We start from the raw sequence: 7,376 nt of genomic DNA, 5'->3' as shown, positions 1-7,376 counted from the left end.
TGTGTGTGTGTGTGTGTGTGTGTGTGTGTGTGAGAGAGAGAGAGAGAGAGAGAGAGAGAGAGAGAGAGAATGTGTTTTAATCCCACCAACAAAGACTTGATAGCAGTAGATGGTCATATGCATGGTGTGAACTTGGGTTTTAGTAGCGTCCTGGCAAATCTGCCCTGCACAACACTCAAATGTATCTCGGAGTTATTCTCAAGGGCTGGGGCTGTAGCTCGGTGCTGGAGTTCTTGCCTAGTTTGTATAAAGCATTACATTCAATCCTGAGCCACCACCCTCCTCCAAAAACCTGGTGTCCAAACAATTTAAATGCACTTGTGGTAAGCTTGCCTGGACATCTCATATGGGATAACTGTCCATTTTAAATATCAAATAATAAAAAGTCTCCGGTGGAATTTCAGGACTAATTTGCGGAAGGTTCTTCTTTGCGGACTGACACCAGGAAGATAAAGAACAGGGGAGCAGAGGGCCTCATTCCGGAATTCTGCCCAGCGCTCGAACTCTCCCCCAGCGAGGCTTGCCTACTCACACTCAGCTTCTCGGGATGACCTTGAAGTGGCTGCATTTTGCTGGCTCTGTGAGGAGACCTCTGGGGTTCCGAGTGTCTGCTGTTGGGGAGAGCCTTTAAAGCTGGAGTTAAAACAAAACAAAACAAAACCCCCAAACCAAAAATCTGATTCATGGGAGAGAGGCACGGGGAGGGGAGGGGGGTTGAGGGCTGGGGGTAGAGGCAGATCTTCCCTTTCTCACTGCAGGTACGTGGCAGAAGTCCTGTTTCCAGACGGCGTGCAAGCGGAGTCTCTCCCCGACCTCATTACCCTTAAAGTAAATCAGGGAATGGGGCCCACAGGCTGTGTCTAGATTAAAGGCCCCACTCCTTTCCCAAAGGCAAAGGTGTCTCTGGGTTTTATCAGCTCGCGCCCCCAACCGTATCCACAGCGGGCGCCTTTCTCCCAGGCTCCCTCTAGCCGGCCTCATAAATATGGCCATTGGCCTTCGCTCGGGGCTCACACAGCAGAAGGACTCTTTTTGCTAAATCACTTGCTCAGCTAGTCAGGACCGTGTCCTTGACTTTAGAAAAGCCGAGGAGGAAGGAGCCTGGGAGCCCAGACGCACTAATTAACGGAGTGGAAGGAGCACAAGAACAGGCAGCAACAGCTCCCGTCCTGCTTGCCCGACGGTGCCGGAGGAGTCCTGAGTCCCTACTCAACTAGGTTCCAGCTCAGGGCAAGAAAGGTGTGTGGGCACTGCTTCACCAGCACAGGGCTCTTTAGCGTCAAGGTCACTAACTGGGGGTGGGAGAAAGGAGCTGAGCCCTGAAGGTTTTTTAGCAGCCCCCCTGGCCACCACATGGTCAGTTACTTTCTTCCCCAAAGCTGTGATAAACATACATGTCTTCCGGTCTGGCAGTGTGGCTCAGGGTGCAATGTTTTCCTAGCACGTGATGGTTGAAGTCTGTATCCCAGTCTGGTTCCTAAAACGCTCTGCGACCGTGGACAAGTTCCATTGTCGCTCTGTACCTCAATTTCCTTACTTGGAATGTGGAATCAGAGCATCCATACTATTCTTTTGTAACGGAAGTGTTGAAAATGAAGCCACAAGAAATGTACTGCACAGGAAGTGAGGACAGACCTTTGGACAAGTCATATTTTTGTGAAATAGAAAAAGATAGGTCTGACCAAACTCTTCAAATTCTGTCAAACTTGATTTATCCACATGGACATGATAAGTATTGGTTCCCCGGTTATTAGGGATGTAATTAGCGGAATCAAACCTAATTAATAAATCCAGATTTAATAAACAGCAAAGCAGAGCAGAGTACTCCCAGGTGACTCTCAGGAAGGCAGGAGGGAGAGTGTGAGAGTTTGTGGCAGCTCTATGGGCTTAAATAAGCAGTAGGCGGGGTCTTATGCATCTCAGGGGGAGGAGCCACCAGTGGGGTGGGCTTTCTCAGGGGCGGGGTCTGGAATGGGGCTGGGTGGAGCTTCCCAATAGGAAATAGCATCGACTATATTTGTTTAGGCTTTATGGGTTTGTTTGTTTTTTACAACAAGGTTTCAGGTCCCAGACTGGTTCTAATTTTGCAAGCTGAGGTAGAACTGAAGTCCTCCTGCCTATACCACCCAAGTGCTGGGATTACAGGCCTGCACCACCACCTCTGGCACCCACCTTTTTTTTCCAATTCAAAATTTACAATGTGGGTGTTTTGCCTGCAAGTATGTGTACTTCATGCGTGCAGTATCTGTGGAGGCCAGAAGAGGGCGTCACATCTCCTGTAACTGAAGTCAGAGTTAGGAGCTGCCGTGTGGGTGCTGGGAATGAGACCCAGGTTCTGTGCAAGAGCAGCTTGAGCTCTTAACTGCAGAACCATCTCTCCAGCACCTCCCTTTGTTTTTTGAGACAGGGTCTCACACTGTAGCCCAGGTTGACCTTCAGTTCTCTACGAGCCAAGTCTGGCCTTGAACTCAAGGTGATCCTCCTGCCTTAGCCTCCTTAAATGAATGCTGGTGGATTACAAGAGCAAATCACCATGCCGTGCTAAGAATCAACTTTATCATTTCTGTGTGTGGGGAGGCTGCTGAGGTGGAACTTGGGACCTTGTGGATAATGAGTAAATGACCATGGAGTCATCCCCATCCTTCCCCGTGGCTTTCCTGGGAGGAAGAAATGCCTTCTCCTTAAGGAACTTCCCAGTCCAAAGCTCTGCTGAGAATGCTGGGGTCCCCACCAGCCACCACTCTACTGCCTCAGGGGTTGACTGGCCATTGGCTCCTGGGTCTGCTAGTCTTAAGCCCTGAGATGTTTCACAAACAATTTAACACCCTATCATGTCCAGAAAAGGCATTCCACAAAGGGTAAAGAATTTCGTCTTACTATGTAGCCCGAGCTGGCCTCCTTACTGCGGATCCTCGGGGTGTCAGATTACAGGTGTGTCCCATTTTTATTATTATCTTTTTGTTTGTTTGTTTGTTTGTTTGTTTCAAGATAGGGTCTGTCTGTGTTGCAGCCCTGGCTGTTCTAGAACTCACTCTGTAGACAAGGCTGGCTTCAAACTCACAGAGATCCACCTGCCTTCCCTGTGCAGAGATTAAAGACCCACCACCACTGGCTAGAATCACCTATTTTAAAGGCAGGATTTTGCTCTGTAGCCTAAGGGAGCAGAGGTGGGGGTGGGGGGGAGGGGAGGAGCTCCAAGTTGTGGCAATATTCTCACCTCAGCCTCCCAAGAGGTAGGAGAAAAGATAATTTAAGAAGAAAAAGAAAGAGAGAGTGGGAAGGAGGGAGAACAAGCAGCGAGCTGTCCTGGAATGCTTCTGTAGGACACAGGTTAGTGTGTGATGTAGAAAGGTGGCCTTGGCCAAGTTGCCAGTAACCAGCCAGCTACAGGAAAACAAGGACTACCCCGTCTTGCCACTTGGAAGATGGGGGTAGGTCAGTTTGAATTTGCCTTGACTTCGAAGCGCAGGGAGCGGTGGATATGAAACTATGTTGGAGATGTCATTTTCCACAGGGAGATTTTCTGCCTTAACAATGGTTTTTTTTTTTTTAACACTTATTTATGAGTGTGTACGTGTCACGGTGTGCCTGTGTGCCTGCGCATGCGCGTACGGGAGCAGGGGGCACGCACACCGTGCATGGCACAGATGGTGGCGATCAGAGGCCAACTTTGTGGAGTGGATTCTAGGAATTGAATTCAGATCTTTACCTCTCCAGCCCTGGGGCTTTTTTCTTTTTTAAAATTTATCCATCTTCATTTTATGTGTTGGAGTGTTTTGCCTGTGTGTGTGTATATATGTACCATATGTGTGTCTGGGGGCCACGGAGTCCAGGAGATGGCATCAGATCCCTGGGAATTGGTATCACCGGCAGTTGTGAGCTTCATGTGGGTACTTGGAACTGAACTTGGGTCCACTGCAAGAGCAGCCGGGGCTCTTAAGCATCTCTTCAACCCTGCTGAGAACTTCATTGTAGAAAAACCCTGTCTTCTTGGTGGGAAAATTCACCTGTGAGCATGACACACGCTAAGTCGGAGCATCTGCCTTGGCTTCAGGACACTACAGTTAGGCGGAAGTGGATTTGAGAGTTGCTAGCATGAACCCCTCCCTGGCAACCGGAATGACAACAGCACCTTCACTAAGCACTGCCTTGCACAACTTAACCTGCTTCCTAGCCAAGGCTCTCCTGCGTGAACAGTCTTGCCAGGCCTGGAAGCCTCTTGGGTACTTCCCCCACAAGTGTGACATGGGAAGTTCAGATCCGTAAACACTGGGATCATTTTAAAAGTTCTGAGGGCACAAACAGATGGTGTGGTTTCGACCCAGACGGCCTCATTCCGGCATCTTCAGCAGACAATAAGAGTAACTTCCTCCAAGGTCCTCAGGCGATACCCAGGGCCCAGAGCTCTATAGCTGGAGTCAGCCGTGGCCAGCTGTGGACCACGCAGGAAAGCAGGCCTGACCTTCTGCCCCTCAGTTCCCTTTCCTCTTCCTTACTCTGACCAGCAATATCCAAGGCCTTGGAATTCTAGCCAAATCTATCGACCAGTGGAGAAGAATGAAGGCGTTGAGGCTGCAAGATGACTTATTTCATTTTTTTTGCTTATTTTTACTTTGCGTATGTGAATGTTTGCCTGACTGAATGTATGTGCGCCACATGTGTGCAATTCCCATTAAGGATAGAAGCGGGTTTAAAAGCCCCAGAAGAGGGTTTAAGAGCACTCAGCATATGCCATAAGTCACCTTGGGGCTGGAGAGATGGCTCAGAGGTTAAGAGCACTACCTGCTCTTCCAGAGGTCCTGAGCTCAATTCCCAGCAACCACGTGGTAGCTCACAACCATCTATAGTGAGATCTGGTGCTCTCTTCTGGAGCGCAGACAAACAGGAAGGCCTGTATACATAATAAATAAATCTTAAAAAAAAAAAAAGACCCGTATACGTATCTATGGACAGTTGTGAGCCACCATGTGTGTGCTGAGAATTGAACCCTGGTCCTCTGGAAGCAGTCAGTGCTTTTAATCACTGAGCCATCTCTCTAGCCCCAGGGTGACTGATGGCATATGTTGGGTGCTTTTATTAAAAGGCTCTGGCATAGACAAGGCAACCACTTTCCTGTGGAAGCTCTTCCCCAGCCCTTTCCAAAAATCGGAGACAGAGTCAATCTGTAGCCCAGGCTGGCCCGGAACTCCCTTTCCTACTTACTACCTTTTCTCAAGAGTGCTACATGCCCTGCCTAATTTTTTTTTTTTTTTATTTTGAAATCATGTTGGGCTCACAGACAGGTAAAACTGGCACACAAGGCTTTCGTGTACCCCTCACTCAGCTTCCTCTAGTGTTTGAATCTGTAATGCTGGCATGACCCAAACCAAGACATTAGCTTTGACAAATTACCGTTATTTATTTATTTATTTATTTATTTATTTATTTATTTATTTATGAGACAGGGTTGCTTTGTATAGCCACGGCTGTCTTGGAACTCACTTTGTAGATCAGGTTGGCCTTGGAGAACTCAGAGAGCCACCTTTCTCTCCCTCCTAAATGCTGGGATTAGAGGTGTGCACCACTACCGCCTGGCGAATTACTGTTATTTAAAGTACACCAGTTTCCCACTGACATCCATCCCCGCTGTCTCTCATCACTTTCTCTTTGTGGCACTGGGCATGGAGCCATGGGCTCTGCTCACACCAGCACCTAGGGAGGCTCTCGAGGCCGAGGAGACCCCAACCCTGGTGTCTTCCCAACTCCCCATTCCTGGACTGACTTGGGAATCCCACAAGGCATTTAGCTACTTAATTTGGTCTCTTCCAGGAGGTGACAGTTTCTAGGCCTCTTTGTTCGAGATTTGTCACTGCTCATTATGTTGTGGGCTGTCCCTCCATTAGGGGTTGTCTTCCTTCACTGAAAGCTGCCGACCACTCTGTATCCCAACCCCCTCAGGCATCGAGAGTCCAGCTCCCTTCAACCCTTCAATCCCTTCTTCACCCGTCTGCACTTGCTGTTCCTGATCAAGGCGACACGACCCAAACAAACATCTTCTCTGGCTCCTGAGCAGCTGACACTTTCCAAACTGTTTTCTTGCCACCGGATCCCGCAGATGCATACACCGAACAGCTCATGGGCACCGTGAACAGCCGAACAATCCTCTCGCAGCTCAACCCGCTCTTCTTCCTGCGCTCCGTCCCAGGAAACCGCGCCACCAAGCCCATCAGAAACTGGCAACAGGAGAACCCAGAGTGTGGTTCCAACTTCTGGCCACCAGTTTCCCAACATGAAAAATGGCCTCAGCTGTCTGACCTTACAGGCTTGCTTTTTTGGCTAACGATGGTGCTAGTTATGAAAAGCAGTAGGTTATTATCACTAACCCTCGTCTGCTATGCCCTTATTTTCCTACACTTCCCAAACACATTTTGCATCTGATTTAATTTCCTTGGTTCTCTGATTATTTCTGCTGGGAGGTTTTTCTCCTGACACAGGCTAACAATGACAGAAGTGCTAAGATAATAAGTAGACAAGGATCAGAAGAACATACTGGAATTCTTACTTAGCTTCTTCTTTCCAATCTCCTATTTAGCCTTTTATTTTTGTGTATGTTATAACTGATTCCATAAAAAGCTTGAAATAAATACATTCTTGCTGCTTAACAACTTTTCAGTTAACGAGCGATGTATACATACTGCTGGTTCCATAAGATTATAGTAGAGCTGCTGGGGCAATGGTGCACACTCCTCATCCTCCTCTAAGTCGTCCGGAGGTAGGGGCAGGCAGATCTCTCTGAGTTCCAGGCCAGCGATGGCTACATAGTGAGACTGTCTCCCAACCAAACCCAAACCAAACCCAACGAGATTATATGGGGCTGAAAACTCGCTGTCACACTGTGTAGGGTAGCAGGTGTGACCTTAGAGAGGAACATATAGGGCTGGCCTTGAACTCGTGATCCTCCTGCCTCTAATATAGGTGAAAATGCCACTGTAAGCAAATAGTTGGTCATTTTGCCAGTTACATGGAAGCACAGCACAGAAAGCCCCACACAGTAAGTAGTGTGATGATGACGGTTACATGCAAGGGCCACTTTCTCATGCATTTGTCACATTGTCATTTTAATATATATACACACACATTTTGTGTCTAAGTGTATGAGTATGTGCATGTGAGTGCAGTACCCATGGAGGCCAGAAGAGGGTGCTGGATCCCTGGAGCTTGACGTAACAGCAGACTGCTGCGAGTCACCTGATATGGGTTTTGGGAGCTGATCTCATCTTCTGCAAGAGCAGTAAGTGCTCTTAACCACGGAGCCATCTCTTCAGCCTCATTACACTTTTAACTTTATTATTATTGTTGTTGTTGTTATTAGTACTACTATTATTATTAATTTGGTT

The 7,376-nt window shown here is 48.1% G+C and overlaps 1 long non-coding RNA gene across 5 annotated transcripts in view; it reads left to right on the top strand.

Moving 5' to 3' along the window:
* The window catches only part of LOC126513522 (uncharacterized), a 9,995-nt gene extending 3,428 nt beyond the window's left edge, over window positions 1-6,567 (top strand). For 3 of the 5 annotated variants that reach the window (XR_007595367.1, XR_007595364.1, XR_007595363.1), the window contains 2 exons: window positions 405-580; window positions 759-1,917. This is a non-coding gene — a long non-coding RNA (uncharacterized lncRNA). Of the gene's footprint in view, window positions 1-404; window positions 581-758; window positions 1,918-5,937 lie in introns of those variants that run through there. The other 2 variants (XR_007595365.1, XR_007595366.1) reach the window with 2 other exon arrangements.
* The last annotated feature ends 809 nt before the right edge of the window (window positions 6,568-7,376 follow it).

Source organism: Alexandromys fortis, unplaced genomic scaffold, assembly GCF_014885135.2.
Source record: "Alexandromys fortis isolate MF-2015 unplaced genomic scaffold, M_Fortis_MF-2015_v1.1 scaffold_118, whole genome shotgun sequence".
NCBI classification, from domain to species: domain Eukaryota; kingdom Metazoa; phylum Chordata; class Mammalia; order Rodentia; family Cricetidae; genus Alexandromys; species Alexandromys fortis.
This window is presented reverse-complemented; position numbering and strand designations above follow the sequence as displayed.